This window comes from Pseudorasbora parva, chromosome 24 (assembly GCF_024679245.1).
Source record: "Pseudorasbora parva isolate DD20220531a chromosome 24, ASM2467924v1, whole genome shotgun sequence".
NCBI classification, from domain to species: domain Eukaryota; kingdom Metazoa; phylum Chordata; class Actinopteri; order Cypriniformes; family Gobionidae; genus Pseudorasbora; species Pseudorasbora parva.
This window is the reverse complement of record NC_090195.1, coordinates 16,304,484-16,322,274: the sequence shown is the minus strand read 5'-3', so window position 1 is coordinate 16,322,274 and position 17,791 is coordinate 16,304,484. Positions and strand designations below refer to the sequence as shown.

At 37.2% G+C, this 17,791-nt stretch overlaps 1 protein-coding gene across 7 annotated transcripts in view; it reads left to right on the top strand.

Moving 5' to 3' along the window:
- Positions 1–1,665: 1,665 nt before the first annotated feature.
- Positions 1,666–17,791, top strand: part of sulf1 (sulfatase 1) — a 109,185-nt gene continuing 93,059 nt past the window's right edge. For 3 of the 7 annotated variants that reach the window (XM_067435597.1, XM_067435595.1, XM_067435596.1), the window contains exons 1-2: positions 1,666–1,940; positions 2,212–2,238. The gene's annotated coding sequence lies outside the window, so the exon portion shown is untranslated. The remainder of the gene's footprint in view (positions 1,941–2,211; positions 2,239–17,791) is intronic. The other 4 variants (XM_067435590.1, XM_067435591.1, XM_067435593.1 and 1 more) reach the window with 2 other exon arrangements.

Genomic DNA, 17,791 nt, shown 5'->3' with positions numbered 1-17,791 from the left:
CAGTGGTCAGCTGACTGGCCTCCGCTCCATTTATTTATGACTGTCATATTAATCCTGACATAAAGCACATATAAATCTATGGTAGGTTTACGCTTTGAAGCTGAATGCGGTGCAGCTTCTTTTCCTGCTATTTCCAGAGTGTGTGTGAATGCAGTTGAACAGTTTCCAAAGCCAGGCTGAGGAGCTTTCTTAACTATGGAACTTCTGTTCATTAGGAAGCCATCCGGGGTTTGAACTGCATCTTTTTAGAGAGCCAGCTGCTCCCTCGGAACACTCACTTGAAGTCTTTGCTGTGATTCTTCCCCATACAAAACAAGACGTTCAGCTGCACAGTCAAAACAGGATGTCCGTCTGTTTCTTTTAATGACCTCTTTTTTTATATATATATTTTTACAATGCCTTTTCAATGCTTGATTTGTATCCATGTGATAAAGGTCTCAGAGAACAGGTTTCATCTGACCTTTCAGTAAATGAAAAACATTGCTTGATTCTTTTCTCCAATAATGTCAGACCAAAGAGAAGCATGAGTGAAGCATTATGTAGAGGATCTGCCCTGATGGTATTTCCTTGGGACAAACCCAGCAGAACAGGTAGGGACACAGGCTTCAGCTACACATGTGCTGTCAATTTAGGGCTCTGAACTAAAGTCAACAAAATCGCTGAGGGAGGAGAGACCGGGGGAACATTTTTCACATTTACCTTCATAACTCACAGCCGGCAACAAATCTACCTGCCATCTTTTGGTATAGAAACATACAAGTGTGCCAACAATAATAATACCATTCAAATATTTACCTTAAGAAAGATTCATAATATTAAAATGTATTTAAAAAGAAAAAGCCTTTAATCCATATACCTTCAGCCTTTATTCCATAACTATTACCCATGACCATGATGCTTCCTTTTACGCAACGAAAAAAAACTAAAATTAGACAACAGAGGGAAAATATAATACATTTATACATATTATAAAATTAGTATAAAAGTATAACATATTAAAGTATAAATATATATATATATATATATATATATATATATATATATATATATATATATATATATATATATATATATATATATATATATATATATATATTTAGTATAATATTGTTTTATTAATTATTATAGTATTTGTTTAGTAGTAGATAAATAAAAGTCTATTTAGATATTATATAGTATTTTATTTATTAATTAAGCCATATTATTATATTTTTTACATATTTATACGGCTTAAAATACTATTTAATTAATTTGTAATCAGCAGATTTAAAAGAAAGAAAAAAACTATTTAAATAATAATAATTATTATTATTCTATGAATCAGCATTTAAAGCAAAACACATTTTAGACAACAGAAATAAAATAAATGCATACTTCTAAAAAGTACTTTTTAAAAAAATGACTTTTAATTAACTTAACGCTGCTAACATCAGAAGTCTAGCTAAAAATATATATTGTTTAGCAACTCTTTCTGGAAAATAGCAAATAAACCAGGTATGCGTCTCAATCAACTCCCTAGTTCAGTAGTCAGGGCACAGATTAGGACATAAGTCAATGGTCTGACTCCCTGATCAGTGCCCTGACTACTGAACTAGGGAGCTGATTGAAGCGCACCCCAGGTTTGATATCGGAGCTTTTAATTATCTTCAAGCTAACAACGCACTGAGAGGAGCAGCATAATTAATGTGGGGTTTGGCAGAGGAGGGGCCTGCAATCCACCTGCCTTAGACAGATAGAAAAGATAATTCTAAAGCTTTTCCACTACAATTGAGCCATTTTTGGGAAAAGTGGAGGAAGTTTATCAGGCTTTTAAATTAAGGTATTTTGGCTGAAGTATAGCATTTGAGAACTAGCCCTCAAGCTAATTGTTTTACTGGAAGTATTGAGCCCAAACACGGCTGCCAGACGATTATTTGAGGATCTGCTCTAAATGCCCTAAGGTGAGTCACAATTTCTAAACACTGAGACCTCTCATAAACCCGTAATATATTTCAAGGTAACGTTATTTGGTTCACTTTATCTCCCAAACTGACTACTAGTTTGAGCACTAGAAATACTTCCTGAATTAAATCACTGTTGTTATGAAAAAGGCTTTATGATGGATTTTTCTTTCCAATGTCAGTACTAGTAGCTTACATCTTAGATTGTCAATGTTGTATATGTGAATAAATTGGTTCAACCCTATTCAACATCTCTTGTTTTCACTTCCAGTAAGTCTTCATGACCATTTCCAGTAAGGTAGGACTTGGTTTACCAGAATATATTAGTCATTAGATGTCATCTTTCTGCCAAGTTATTGAAAGGCACTGCTGCTCCTGATAGCTTTGTTGAATGGAAAGTTTTGTGCTTGCAGTAGCTAATCATGTTGTTTACTAGAAAAAAAAAGTTTAGTTTTTCTAAAGCTGGTTGAGCAAGTGAGGCTTGCTTATTAAGCAACCTCCAAAACTAGCACTCTCTCTCATAACAGGGCAAATTTAGATTTCGGTTTAGACAGTTTTTAGTTTTTAACTACAAATGTAATTGTTTGTCATACTTTAGTCACCTGTTGTTTTAGTCGAATAAATGTACAGTAGTATGAGATTTAGTCAACTAAAATCTAAGGATTTTTTTTTTTTAATCTATATAGTTTTCATAATTTTGTATTTTCGATTTTAGTTAGTATATCAGTATATCAACTTCAAATATGTTTTTATATTTAATTTCAAGTTATGGTTACATTATTTTAATAAATATAGTGTATTGTAACCAAAAGCGTATATAACGTATGACTTTTAATTATAAACAAGCTCGAAATACACATTGGCTGCTATTTTGAAATGTCTTCGCAGGCTGCTCATTCAAATTCAGGTGAGGAAGATAAAAGCACTGTTACAACTGTCTAAAATATATTGCAATATAAACATTGTAAAGTCATTGTATTATTCATCAGCATTAGTTCATAAACAATTGCCTGGCATAAAATGTGCGCTATTCATTGATTGCGAACCGCTCTGAAGTGCATTTTCCGAGTATGAACGAACAAAAGTCGTTGTTTCTAAATTTGTGGGTGTTTTCAAACTGATGGGTTATAAACCATGCAATGAAAATGATTCCCTTCACCCGACCCCACCTCTAAACCCTATCAACACTGTGAGGTGGGCCAATCGGGTAATGCAGTGAGAAACGCCCTCTATTTATGGTCTCACCCACTGAGTAACTCCTATTACTATTCTGCAGACCACAGACCGTAAAAAAATATGGACGACGTGACTTCATTCTCTTCTGATGAAGTAATTGAAGCCTCCGGAGGTCCGAATATGGCGCTGACATCTTGCGCTGATTTGGGACCGAGTTTGTGCAGTAGAGAGTAGGAAGTAAAGGCACAATATCAAAAGCCCGCCCACACTCATATGCAGAACAATTCATTATGTTGGTGTGAAATAAACAGTTATGGAAATGTAGAAATTTAAAGCTAAAGCTCCGATCTCCTCCCAAAAATCCAGAACAAAGTCAGTTAGTGCCTCAGTGACAACTTCACTCAGAGAAGACGTCAATCTCAGCTTTCAATCATGACATCACCCCCTTTTATAGCATCAAATATGTTTTTTTTACCTAAAACTAAACTTATTTAAAGAACGAACACTTGAAATGAAATCATTGTGATAACTCCCTACAATGACAGAAACCAACTCATTTGAAGTGTAATTTGATTGTTTAGTTTGTCTTGCGTCCATTAGTAAACATGGAAGGGCGGGGGTTATGACCTATACTGGGACTGGCCACCTGGGGCAATCGAGTCGCGGAGGCTTTAGTTTCTAAAAGGAGTGCTACAGGCTTGGGAGAGACCTATGCTGCGTCCCAATTCGCCTACTTATACTACGTCCTAAAAGTATGTACTCTTTTTGTGAAGAAAAAGTATATACTTTTGAGTGTGTAGCAGAAAAGTATGCAAGTTTCGGGACATACTACTTCGCCATCTTTAACGGACTCTGTCGCTTAGTTACGTGCATCCCGTCACCGTTTATCTGCCCTGTCAATCATCGTCAGATTCGTCACAGTTCAAATCCTCCACATTCAGTTTAATCTCCTACCGTATCGGAGAGAAATGTAGCCGCTAGTGATGTCCGGTTCGCGAACGAATCGTTCTTTTTAACCGGATCTTTATAGTGAACCGGTCGAACCAGTTCACCAAATCGAACTGAATCGTTCTAAACGGTTCGCGTCTCAAATCAGGGCTGATCCCACAAATACTGTAGATATTAACTTTCTGCCATCAGTGACAGTCTCTCAAACTAGAAATAAAACAAATATCTTGAAGTAGATGCTGTAACTCCAATCGTTAGCTGAAGTGAGACATGTTTTGCTGAGAGATCTGATGAACTCACGAGCAGCTGATACTGAGCATGCGCGTGTAACCGAACGTACCGGTTGTCGGATCCTCGGATCAGCAGTACAGAATCAAAACCGTTTCTGTCGGACACGTTCGATACTGAGAACCGATGAGCCGATGAGCTGCGCATGCGTGTTATTTGTTCAGAGGAACGAAATGCAGTTAAAACTAATCACGTTTGGAAACATTATAACAAAGCTGTCACTATTTTAAAGTTTTGGAAACAATAGATTGTAAAACGGTCAAATTAAACATTTATTTGTTTTATCAATAATGCATGATATTTTCAGGAACAGCTTTTATCTTATTTAATTTCTAAGTCGATAAAGATTTTAAAATAGATGTAATCAAAACAGGTTTGATATAGACTATTCAGCTTGCAGCAGTTCGCAGCTCAGCACCCTGTGCTCAGCACACACACACACACACACACACACACACACACTGATACAGCGGTTCTCGAGTCAGATCGACCGGTTGCAACGGATCACCGGTACAGAATCAAGAACCGTTTCTATAGGACACGTTCGATCTTTCGGACATGTTCGATTCTGAGAACCGATGAGCGGAGATACTGAGCATGCGTGAGAGCGGCGTAACCGAACTGTTTCTCTCGGACTGGGACAGCTGATGCTGATAATACATGAGCCCGGGTGAACACTGAGGATTTGTGTAAGTAGGCCTATTATGTCAATGTATGTTTATTTAATCCGTGTAAAACATCAGTGTTTGCACGACAGTGACAGTGACAGTCTCTCAAACTAGAAATAAAACTAATATCTTGAAGTAGATGTTGTAACAATCGATTCAGTTCGATTTGGTGAACTGTATTTAGTGCTGTTGCAAAACATAAATGAAAAAATGTTTCCAAGATGATTATGATGTCAATTATAATTATTACTATACTAAGTTTTGATTACAAATACTTTATATATGGATGTGTTTGAATGTATTTTCATCCGCCGGGATGATAGAAATGACGTCATTACGTAAAGACGTAAAAGTTCGGTTTTTTTAACCGAATCATTGAAACGAACTGTCCGAAAGAACCGGTTCGCGGAAAAGAACCGAACTTCCCATCACTAGTAGCCGCTCGTTGATCTGCCATGTGTGTGTCTTTGTGGTCAGAGACTCTCCTCATGTGTTTGCAGTTTAAATATAATGATGCATTTAAAAGTTAATGGCCAAACGTGTCATTACCAAAGTTCTCAATGCTGCTGCATGTGAAATATAATGTGGACAACACTGAATACATATATTTTTGTCAGGTTAAATATTGACAGTTGGTCACTCAAACCCCTTTATCTAAACTTCTCCACTTATCCGTCGAACTCGCACATCCGTCATGTTTGTAGTTTATTAACGCTTTTTATCCGCGTTTGTAGTTCTAATCGAATCCTCGTCCAACTCGCAATGGGTTGTGGGCAATATCAGCCGTTAGAGTGCCCATCGATCCATACTGTGAATTCGGACCGGAAATACTAAACCATCCGGGAATCTTTGGAATACTCTTTTCAACATACTACGATTTGGGACATACTAATTCTATTTTCGAATACTATTTAGGATGGATAGTATGCGAATTGGGACGCAGGGCTATACTTGGATTTTCCCGTGGTTAGATCAGCATGTTACAAATGTGTGCATGCACCTATTACGCAGGACATCAGTAGGCCACTGACTGGATCTCATTTTTGTCTCGGTTTTTATCCATTGACGAAAACGGCAATATTTTCGCCATAATGTGAAAAATGTTTTTTGACAAATTACATTATTCGTCAACGAAATCAACACTGCTTATAACCAGTGTTGGGAGCGTTACTTTAAAAAAGTAATTAGTTATAGTTACTCACTACTTGTTCCTAAAAGTTACTGAGTTAGTAACTGAATTACTCTATAATAAAAGTAACTCGTTACCAGGGAAAGTAACTATTTGCGTTACTGTAAAAAAAAAGCCATAGTCATAGAATTTAGATTTGTTTTTAACCAGTTTTCACAAGTCAGTTGAAATGAGTAGAACAGACAAATGGTTGTACATACCTTTCGATATTTATTGCCAGTGTTGGTCAAGTTACATGTTACACTTTTTAAAAATGTTCAAATATGTAAAATAACTTGGATGCCCTCAATATTAAATTAATGAAATGGACACTAATAGAATACATTATTATTATGAAACACTATTTTAATGTTGCTGTGGGACAATGTGAGAGACACCTATCAAATTCAATACATTATTTTAAATATCAGCAATATTGGAACAATAAAACAAAATAGATTGTTTAGAACCCATCGATCCCACCGCCCATGGATGGGTTGAAAACATGCAGAAATAGCTCCCTCTACTGGTTGTAGTCTTTAGCCTCTGGCCAAAAAATCCTCAGATAACACAAAATGACGATAATTTGATAATTAACAATAATTCGAATATACTCCTGGGTTTCTACTAATACAAAGCCGTATGCTAAATCGTTGAAGTTACCAAGTTGGGGTTAAGTGTGAAGTTTCATGCTTATTTCATACAAATTCTAGGTTTTCATACAAAATCATTCAAACTTATCCGTTTTATTATTTTGTTTATCATATGAACTTTTTTTTTTTGATAAACCTTTTATTGGAAGAATGCTGCATTCTTTTAATACTGGACAAGCTCTTAACACATGTACTCTTGGCCAGATGAGCAGCTGTTCATTGGACTTTTCCGGTAGAAATATGTAGCATTTAACAGAGCCACTGAATTTGTTCATCCTTGAAAGTGTTTATCCATGAATATGCTCGTCCAAATGATGTGTTTTTGGTGTGACGTGGTGGTAATCATTACATTACAAGAGGTTTCTGAATGAGCTTTAACTAAATATGCATGATTAAATGCAAATAATTTGTGGCTAAGCAAAGGTCAAAATAAGTACAGCGACATCACAGCCTGTTCTCACGGAGTTGTACAGCCAGGAGAAATGCTTAAGGTGTGAGTGTTTGTGGTCTGTAGACCAACATGAACTGTTTGGTACGAGAGACACGGTTCCAGCACCGGCGGACAGTTGTGTAGCGGGAGAGTGTGACTTTACGTAGGGGGTTGTGTGTGTATTGGCAGGCAATTCTTTCTTTTCGAACCATGTCTGGTCAAAGCAGCACTTCATCCGGCAGGCAGGGGAACAATTGTGCTTTTCGTTTGAATAGAAATATTAAGGGTTATTTGTGCAGCCCTCCATGTCATTGAGCTGTTTTGTTATTTCTTCTTACCTCATTTGTATGGTCTTTAAATGATCCATTATGCCAAATCGCAGCGCACTTGGTCAATGTGGTGATGTTTCTATTGACTGTAAAATATCGAGGACTGATGAGGGAATCATCATTTCTCATGCACACGCATTAAAAGCCCTCTAGGCAGTAGCATTTCATGCTTAACCTGAAACGCATACTAAAGGTTGTATTCCCTTTACCACAATTTGGCGTTATATTGCAAGTCTTGACAGAACTGGTTGAAAATCTGGCTTTGAGTTCTATATCATGGTCATTTTATAAAGATATCCTTGAACGTAATGTGCACATCTGGATTTTTTTATTAAACCGCTATTTTTTTTAAATGGGCTCAAATGTTTTATTCGGCTTCTAGGGATTAAGACCCCTATGTCTTACTCAACTCTTTTAACCTCCGTTTTCCATGGCATCCGTTCACTCACTCGCAGTCAATCTGTCCGCGGGCAAACAGGCAGTTTTTTAAGGCTGATGATACTTAGGGGCTAGAGTTGTTTTTTTTGGCTGTGTACTTTCTGAAGACAAACTCTGGCCAGTATACGTTCTTTTGAATTGGCTTCGTTCAGATGTTATTGCAGTGAGTTTGCATCTTTGTCATGCTAACTGGAATAAACAAAGACTCCTTGTTATTAGTCACGCTTGCTTGTGGGTTCTCTTATATCGCTAATGCTGGAGCCTGATTAGGACATATTTGAGAGGGAGAAGTGACTATTAAGGGATAGTTCAACCAAAAATGAAATTTGTCATTTACAGACCCTCCTGTTGTTCCAAACCCAAATGACTGACTTCAGCAAAACGCAAAAGGGGAAAGTTTGATGGGGTTTCCAAGCGGCTTTCTTTGTCAACCCATTCTCACTCCAAAGGACTAAAGTATGGTCATGTGCCTTCTAGGTGTCACAACACCGATGAACAGGGTACTTTCAATGAGAAACTTTGCCGTCATACACACACACACGATGGACATAGGAATGTTATGAAATGTTGGATTCTGATTCTCAAATTAATCATCAGTATAATGCATGTATTTATTTTGTTTACACTATTTAAATGCATCCGGCAGATACAACTAGAGGCACAATTAATTAAAAAAGACTATCCCAACTATTCCTATTCCGTTCAGTTGATTTGTGTGAAGAACGGATTGAAAAGTGATCACCGTCTCTGCCTTACATATTCAGAAAATGCGCCTTTAATTGTGAAAATGGCAACCCAAAATCACTACACTGTAAAAAATTATTTTAAAAATAAGTTTATCATATATTGAGTCATATATTTTCATATATTTTAGATTCATTGCACACCAACTGAAATATTTCAGATCTTTTATTGTTTTAATACTGATGATTTTGGCATACAGCTCATGAAATCCCAAAATTCCGATCTCAAAAAATTTGCATATCATCAAAAGGTTCTCTAAACGAGCTATTTAACCTAATCATCTGAATCAACTAATTAACTCTTAACACCTGCAAAAGATTCCTGAGGATTTAAAAAAACTCTCAGCCTGGTTCATTACTCGAAACCGCAATCATGGGTAAGACTGCAGACCTGACTGCTGTCCAGAAGGCCATCATTGACACCCTCAAGCGAGAGGGTAAGACACAGAAAGAAATTTCACAGTCAGTGGTCTGGGGTGCCATGTCAGCTGCTGGTGTTGGTCCACTGTGTTTTATCAAGGGCAGGGTCAATGTAGCTAGCTATCAGGAGACTTCATGCTTCCATCTGCTGAAAAGCTTTATGGAGATGAAGATTTTGTTTTTCAGCATGACCTGGCACCTGCTCACAGTGCCAAAACCACTGGTAAATGGTTTACTGACCATGGTATTACTGTGCTCAATTGGCCTGCCAACTCTCCTGACCTGAACCCCATAGAGAATCTGTGGGATATTGTGAAGAGAAAGTTGAGAGACGCAAGACCCAACACTCTGGATGAGCTTAAGGCCACTATCGAAGCATCCTGGGCCTCCATAACACCTCAGCCACAGGCTGATCGCCTCCATGCCATGCCGCATTGAAGCAGTCATTTCTGCAAAAGGATTCCCGACCAAGTATTGAGTGCATAACTGAACATAATTATTTGAAGGTTGACTTTTTTTGTATTAAAAACACTTTTCTTTTATTGGTGTGCAATGAATCTAAAATGTATGAAAGTTTAATTTTTATCATTACATTATGGAAAATAATTAACTTTATCACAATATGCTAATTTATTTAGAAGGACCTGTATTCATAGATTTTCCTACGAACAACATTGTATTAAACTGCAACTGCATAAAATACTGATTTATCTAAGTATCTTGAGATTGTATCTCCATTCATGATCACGGTATTTGCTCGGTGTCTTGTGAGGTGGCAGAACACAAACTCCATGAATAGGCTTGTTTACTAACCACAAGTGGTTCCACTCACCAAAACCATAACAGCACAGTACACAACAGGGGTGTAGTTGACTTTTACAGCTTCCTGGTGGAAAAGAGCTTTCAGCTGGCCAGCACCTGCAGAGTTTTGAGGCTGTAATGTGCATGTTAGTGGATGTTGGCTATTGAGACATGACCTCCGTTTCTCATGAGCGATGTGGAAACCTTTTTTTTTTTTTAAAGGCCGTCTTCAGGCTTATTCAATATCAGATGGATGAAATTGGCCAAGACTTCACTGACAGACTTGCAAATGATTCCGTCAGACTGACTCATTTATTGTTCCTTTTGCTTCCGAGACATTGTGACAATAGGGTTTAGGCGTGTTGCTCGCTATTCTCATGAAGCCAACTGTCCAAGTGAATAATAAAAATTGTTGTTCTATGGGTGTGCTGAGGTTTTCCTGTCTCTTTATTTCCCCTAAATGAAATCAGACTGAATGTCAAAAACATCTGTCCTAACTGATTCCCTCCCCTTGAGGCCACCCAGAGGCGTGTTCAACCTTCTTTTTTTCTCTCTTTGATTTATTCGAGTGTGAAGTGTAGTAACCGTAATGGGTTTGCCCATCAACTTCCTCTGTTCAGGAGGTCAGTTGAGACTCGAGGGCCACCTAGTTCCAAGGCTGCGGGACGGAACCAAGTGGATTTGATTGGGTGAGGTCTTTTTGAATGAAATGTCCTGAGAGACGCTTGACCGAGTCAGAGTACACATAGATCAAATGTTTCATGTGATTCATGTTTTCACAAAGTTGCAGCAGGATCCCTCAATGCTGAGCTCATGATTAGCCACCTGAAAGGAATCCAAGGACCGAATTTAATCCCAACTGGTAGATATCCAGATGTTTTAAGGGAGCCGGACTGCTTGCATGAGGAAAGATTGTGGGAATGTGCCAAACTAGCAGTGTAACACTTAACATGGACACAAATCTTCATGATTGGTTCAAGCAGAAACATGACTGGGCTGTAATTTATGTCTTTATAGCGTAGTCTTCTCTTGGCCGTCCTGTTCCATTGTTTTGTGCATGGGTGCGGCCAAGCTTCTGTAATTTTTCTAATTATTTGCTAATCTTTTTTTTCCATTATTTTGGCTTGGGGAACACATACTGAATCCTACTTTCTTAACTGCCATGACGCCTTAACCTTCATATCTTTCGTGTTTTTTTTTTGGTTTTTTTTGACTTGGCACCCCTGGGCTTTGGGTGTTTGTTTTCCATGGTGCTCTGATTAATATAATCTTGAGTTTGAAATGACAAATAAATTGCTTACAGCTTCCCAACTTGGCTTGATTTAATTTTGAGTATCCTTTCCCTTTTGTTTACTTTATGATATTTTAACTGGTCTATGTTACTTTATATGTCAATGTAACCAAATTAGGCTTGTCAAATAATTTATAATTTACACAAAAATTATTGGAGACCCCAAACACAAAGCCAGTGTGGTCAGTCTACCTATATGGACCATCTTTAGCCGTGTTTCCACCTAAATTACTTGGAACAATTTGTCTCCCAGACCTGTTGCTGTATAATTTTCCATCACTGTCTAAGGTGCCGCAAAGATTAGGTGAATTAGTCCGGTGACGTAGTAGTTAATAAAGCCTGAACCTCGTTGTTGGTCAATTGGTGGTATTTTTTAAACTCTACTGTTGATTTAAATAGCAAAAAACTCTTTCTGCATGCACCGCAACAGACTTTTAAAAAAAGGTGGTTGAATTGAAATGCTGCATGGGTCAACCAATCAAAATGCTGCGTGAACTCAACCATTCACCATTCACCATTCTAAGTGCCCAAGTCCCACCCCCAAATGTTCCTGAACTTTGAAAAACTACCTCATGAGCAGGGACTTTATGGGTGGGGGATTTTTATTTGGAACATTTAGACCCTGGTCCCTGTGGTCGAAACACTGAGTACCACCCCAAAGTCCCTAGTTCCTGGGAAAAGTTCCTGCGGTGGAAAAGCGGATTTGGTTTCATCCTTACAGCAGTCCTAGAGTTTTATAGATGTACTACAGCAATAAGAGGCCTTATAAGGCTAAGTTTTTCATACTATTAAACCACATAAAAATACAAGATAATTAGTAAATACATTCTTAATCTAGCTTTTCCAATTAAAATGTTGCTTTTAATTAAGTTCTCTTTGGATTAAGTACTCTTTAGATCAAGTGTTCCTTTTGGAGCAGATAACAGTATTTGCCATTTAATTGAGGTGCAATTACAGGAACACAAATGTCATTTCAGTTAAGCCAAAGCCAGATGAAAACTTGTATGGTGAATGAAGAGTTCGCACACTCTTGATGGTTAAAACAAATGGAACAAGTTTAACAACCACTTAAAATGCCTTCATATCCTCAAGAAATTCTTTAAACCCCATAAAGGCTTTCGGCTGCTCGTCAGACACGTGATGGTGAAAACCATTTGCTTGAAAGAGATGCACGTCTTCAGCTCTCACATTTGGCATGCTAAGGGTTTCATTTGAGTAGTGTTGATTTGCACTCTCTCCATTGCCAGGCTAATTGATACCCAGGCCATGAGGAGCAGGGTAAACAGGAGACCGCTGCATTACTGCTTCTGGAGGGACCAGCCTTCCCATAATGCTCTTCCTGTCAGGCCACATCAGAGGCCAGGAGATGGGCGCACAAAGGCGATGTTTGCTCAATCTATCCAAGCAAGGCTGCTCAATTGGGGGAAACTGAACTTTCCCATCGGTGTCATTCTTTTCTTTCTTTTTGTTGGTGGTATTCAGTTGAGGGGAAAAAAAGGTGCTTTTGAGCAAATTTGAAGAGTAGCCATATCATGGGGGAATTTGTACCTTTTTAACTTTAAGAATCAACATTAAACATGTTTCGGTAACCCTTTATTTCGACAGTTCGCATTAGACCTTATTTGTACCTTTTTAACTTTAAGAATCAACATTTAAACATGTTTTGTTAACCCTTTATTTCGACAGTTCGCATTAGACCTTATTTGTACCTTTTTAATAGGGCTGGACAATAATTCAATATCAATATATATCGCGATATAATTTTTTTCAATAACGGTGATATGATTTTTAAACACATTTCCGATATTTCGATAAATATATTACAGCATTCCTCACTGACTGACGTTCAGGGCGCAGCCGTCAGAAAGAGCAGAACATGATTGGCTACTTGCGCGATGACGTACACCACAGAAACGCAGTCAGTGGTCAGCAGTAGTAGGCTGATAGATCCAACGCAGCAAGTTTTAGCTACAAAAAGAGTTTCCCTGACCGCAACACAAATGTGACTGAACGAACTTCCACAAGTAAGGAGAAAGAAATAGTTGATAAGAGGAGAAAGAATTCAGTGGGGTGGAAGTGGTTCGGCGTGTCCCCCGCACTTTTAATAAAGTGTACATCCCCCGCACTTTTACTGGGTCTCACCGGTCCGACCCGCTCCGAGCGGGATTCGAAACGGCTTTATCTGGAGCGAGGGCAAGCGGGCAAGTTAACAGGGACGCTAAAGACCGCTTTTTCCTCGGTTGATTGCGCGCTTCTTGAGGTCACGGGCAAGTGTATACATAGAAACCAACGTGAATACATCAAGATTTAATTTCAAAAACAAAAAATAATCTATGCATGACCTGTCATTTTATTCGTATCTAAATATGAGTAGGGCGCTCTCACAAAGTCCAAAAGCGGATTCGTAGAAACTTACTGTCACGCTGGAGCTGCAGCTGAAGGACAACAATGAGCTGAAAAGTGACGACGACAGTCAGACGAATGCGACAATATATGAAAGCAATGAAGGAGCATCATGAGCAACAAAACTGTTTTCTACACTGATAATAATCATAAATGTTTGTTGAGCATCAAATCCTAATATAAGAATGATTAGTGACACTGAAGACTGGAGTAATGATGATAAATTCAGCTTTGATAACAGAAATAAAGGACACTTTACTATATATTCACGTAGTGAACAGATGATGTAGATCAGAATAATATTTCACTGTTACGTTTTTTACTGCATTTTTAATTAAATAACTGCAGCATTAAATATATGCTATAGTTTTGCATAAATGGAAAATAGAGCGCTATGAATTGTTCTTCACTGAAATTTAAAACTTCAGGCTGAATCCAGGCTGAAGCACTTTTGTTTAATCTATATTAAGAATAATATAATCAGCCTATGTTATAGTTAAATGTAAAGATATTAATAAAGTGAGAGTCTTATGTTTATTTGATGTTGATTTCACATTTATTTTTCATATAAAGGCTAAATACAAATAAAAGGTGAACATTAATTTATTTGTACTGGTTTTATTTCTAAAATATTATATAGTTTTATAGGAGGACTATTCAGAGTTGGCAAATACATTTTTCAGAAGTTTGTAGGTACAGACATCCTTTGTGGCAGTTCTTAGTAGTTTTTTCTAAAGCTTTTATATAGTTCATATCGATATCGGAATTATATCGTATCGACCGAAATTAAGAAAAATATCGTGAAATGAATTTTGGCCATATCGTCCAGCCCTACTTTTTAACTTGTTTTGTTAACCCTTTATTTCGGCAGTTCGCATTAGACATTATTTGTACCTTTTTAACTTTCAACATTTAATCAACATTAAACATTTTTCGGTAACCCTATATTTCGACAGTTTGCATTAGACCTTCTACTAACTATAAGTAACTTTGCAATGCATGTCAACTTAAATGTATTCTACTAATCCAAACCCTAACCCAACAGTCTGCAAACAGTTTACTAACACACTAATGACGTAGTTACAAAGTTACTTACTTATAATTAGTATAATGTCTGTCTAAAAATAGTCAGATAGTCCAGTTGTTACAAAAAAAGACATGTTTCATGTAGTCTTAATTTATCAATGATGATGTTTTAGTTCCTAAAGGAGAACTTGGTGATTTCAAATGTGCAAGATTTTACTTATAATCACTAGTGGTGTAACAGTACACGTATTCATACCAAACCATTTTGGTACAGGGCTTTCGGTATGGTACGAATGCAGTCTTTAACAGTTAACAATCGGCTTGTTTTAAGCGCTGAACAACTTAAATCCGAGTTCCCATTCGAACATATGAAGTATTCATTTTATCACAAAATTCAAATGATTAAGGCCGTTTTGACGCTCTTTAATGTGACGTGACTGATCCAACGCTATCTCACAACCAATTTGTACGTATTTTACGAGGTGGCTAATTCATATGAATTTGTACGACCTCACATGCACGAATGCATACGTTTTGTCTAAACCCCAGTGACGGGTAGGTTTAGAGGAGGGGTTTGAGGTAGGTCATTCGTACGAATTTAGCTAAACGTCAAATACGTACGATTTATCAAATGAGGTCGTACACATTTGTACGAATAGCGACCTTGTAAAATATGTACGAATTGCCGGGAGATCGGGTTGGACTGATCATTGTATAGGCACGTCAGTTTAAACGGCAGCACTCGAGCGAACGTGATCATCTCTTCCTTATAAACGTGAATTAGTTTCTCTTAAGGTATGTTGAGGATACATTACAACTGAAATGTATCATATGTTGTGTAATTGCTCAATCGGTGTTTCAACCACGGAAACACTGTCCCGTAGCATTACGTTTACCTCAGAAGTCCTTAAGAGTCCACAGCTTTTAGTTCACCAGACTAGAGAAACTATTTGACTAAATATATGCACTATATCAGCATAAATATATATTCATTATATTCTTTACCTGTTAGTGATGTCTTGTTTATTTAATACATGTTTAAATAAATGTCATGATTTGACAGCTGTTTTTAAATTATTATATTTCAACAATGAATTGGGGGAGGGGTTATAATTAGTTTTAGAAGCTAATGCAAAACTATCTTGTGTGAAGCTTATTTGTGTTGATTTTTATATGTAAAAATAAGTGAATTGAGGCTAATAGTTGGGCTCGTTGGGCTCTTTAATGTAACAATGTGTAGCTGACTCCCTATATTTGCAGCATTCTCTTTTAAGAAACTTTTAGTTGTAATTGAATTAATTTAAGTACAGACACATTTTTTTCAGTAAACCACTGTTGAATAAAAAGCTATTTTGTAAACCTGCTGTACCGAAATGTGACTTCAAAACCGAGGTACGTACCGAAACGTCAGATTTGTGTACCGTTAAACCCCTAATAATCACCCATACTAGTGTTTTCAGGGTGGTTACGCTGGTGAGGAGGGAAAAGGTTTTTCCCTTCCTAGCCAGGCACATCTATAAATGTAGGATCCACAATGGGTCATGTTCTGAATTTGAAGATGTCATGCATTCAAGAGTGACTTCAGTGTGTGGCAGTCCAAATAGTTGCTAAGCTGTAAGAGTGGATTGTTTGCTTATGTCGAGCTCGGCAGAATAAATGAGGGCAACAGTGGGCGAATGTATTGACCTGACTCTCCTTTGTCTTATTCTGTCCATATTTGAAGAGTCGTAGCAACCTCACAGATGGATAAAGGCCACATTTTTTGGGGGGTAAAGCTTAGAAAACAAAAAGATTGTGGTCTATTGGTAGAAATGAGGTCAGTGTTGCCCTCCTAGAATGTCGAAGTTGTTTTTGTAAGAGCTGCTAGTGAAGGCATAGCTTGACTCTGTCCACTTCTAAACTGACCTAAGGACTTTAGGGCTTTGAGAACTTTCCTGGGTCTTGTTTAGCTGTCCGTCTTTTCTTTTTTCTGTTTTCACATGTCTCATTTTATTAGTGTTTATTGTCTTTAGTATTTTAACCTTGTTAACATCACTAGCTTTAGAAATTCCAATATTTGCAATGATTGACTTTGTGGCCAATGTTTATATTTAATAATATTAATAAACTTTATCTTATAGTTATTTATTTAAAAGTTGCATCTCAAATCGCTTTACAAAGAAGAACATAATAATAGGAAAACACTAAATGAAAATAGACCTTTTTTGCCTCCAAAACATGATTTCATTTCATAATGTTGATGAAACGGATGGTTACTCTGACAGATGGTTAACCATCATACAGATGGTTGCTCTAGCCATCAAATATCAGATGATGTGAGTCGTCTCCACTGTAATATTTTGTATGTCCACCCTTTGCAGCATTTACAGCACATCTCTCTGGCATAGTGTCAATATATTTCCTCTGAGAACTTCAACACTAATGTTATCTCATGCCTTCTGCAACTGAAGCCAAAGGCTTTCCTTTGAATGTACAATAGATCTGTCCAGTTTATTTTCCAACTCACCACAAATGTGCTCGATGGAGTTGAGGTCCGGACTTTGAGGGGGCCAGTCCATCATTTTCAATGTTCCAGTAGATTCCTCCCGTCGTAGGTAATTCCGGCAATAGAAGAATGTTTTGGGTCATTGTCCTCTTGGAAAATAAATCCATGCAGGCCCAATAAGAGGACTCACAGATGCCAAGTGTTCTTATAATTTTGGCCACCACTGTACATAAAAACAATTAGAGAAATATAGACTATACATTATATATTGATTATAATATATCAATATATTAGCCTCACTTCACCTTTTCCACATTTTATGTTACAGCCTTATTCTGAAATGGATGATAAATTATTTAATCCATTTTGGAATAAGACTGTAACATAAAATGTGTGAAAAGGTGAAGTGAGGCTAATATACTAACTGAGCAAAGGCTGGGGATACTTATGTACTTATGTTTTTTTTGTTTAAATATATAGATATTTAATACATTTGTAGATATTTAAAACAAATTGCTTTCACATTATTATTATGGGGTATTGTTTGTAGAATTGAGAAAAAAAGACTGAATTGAATCCATTTT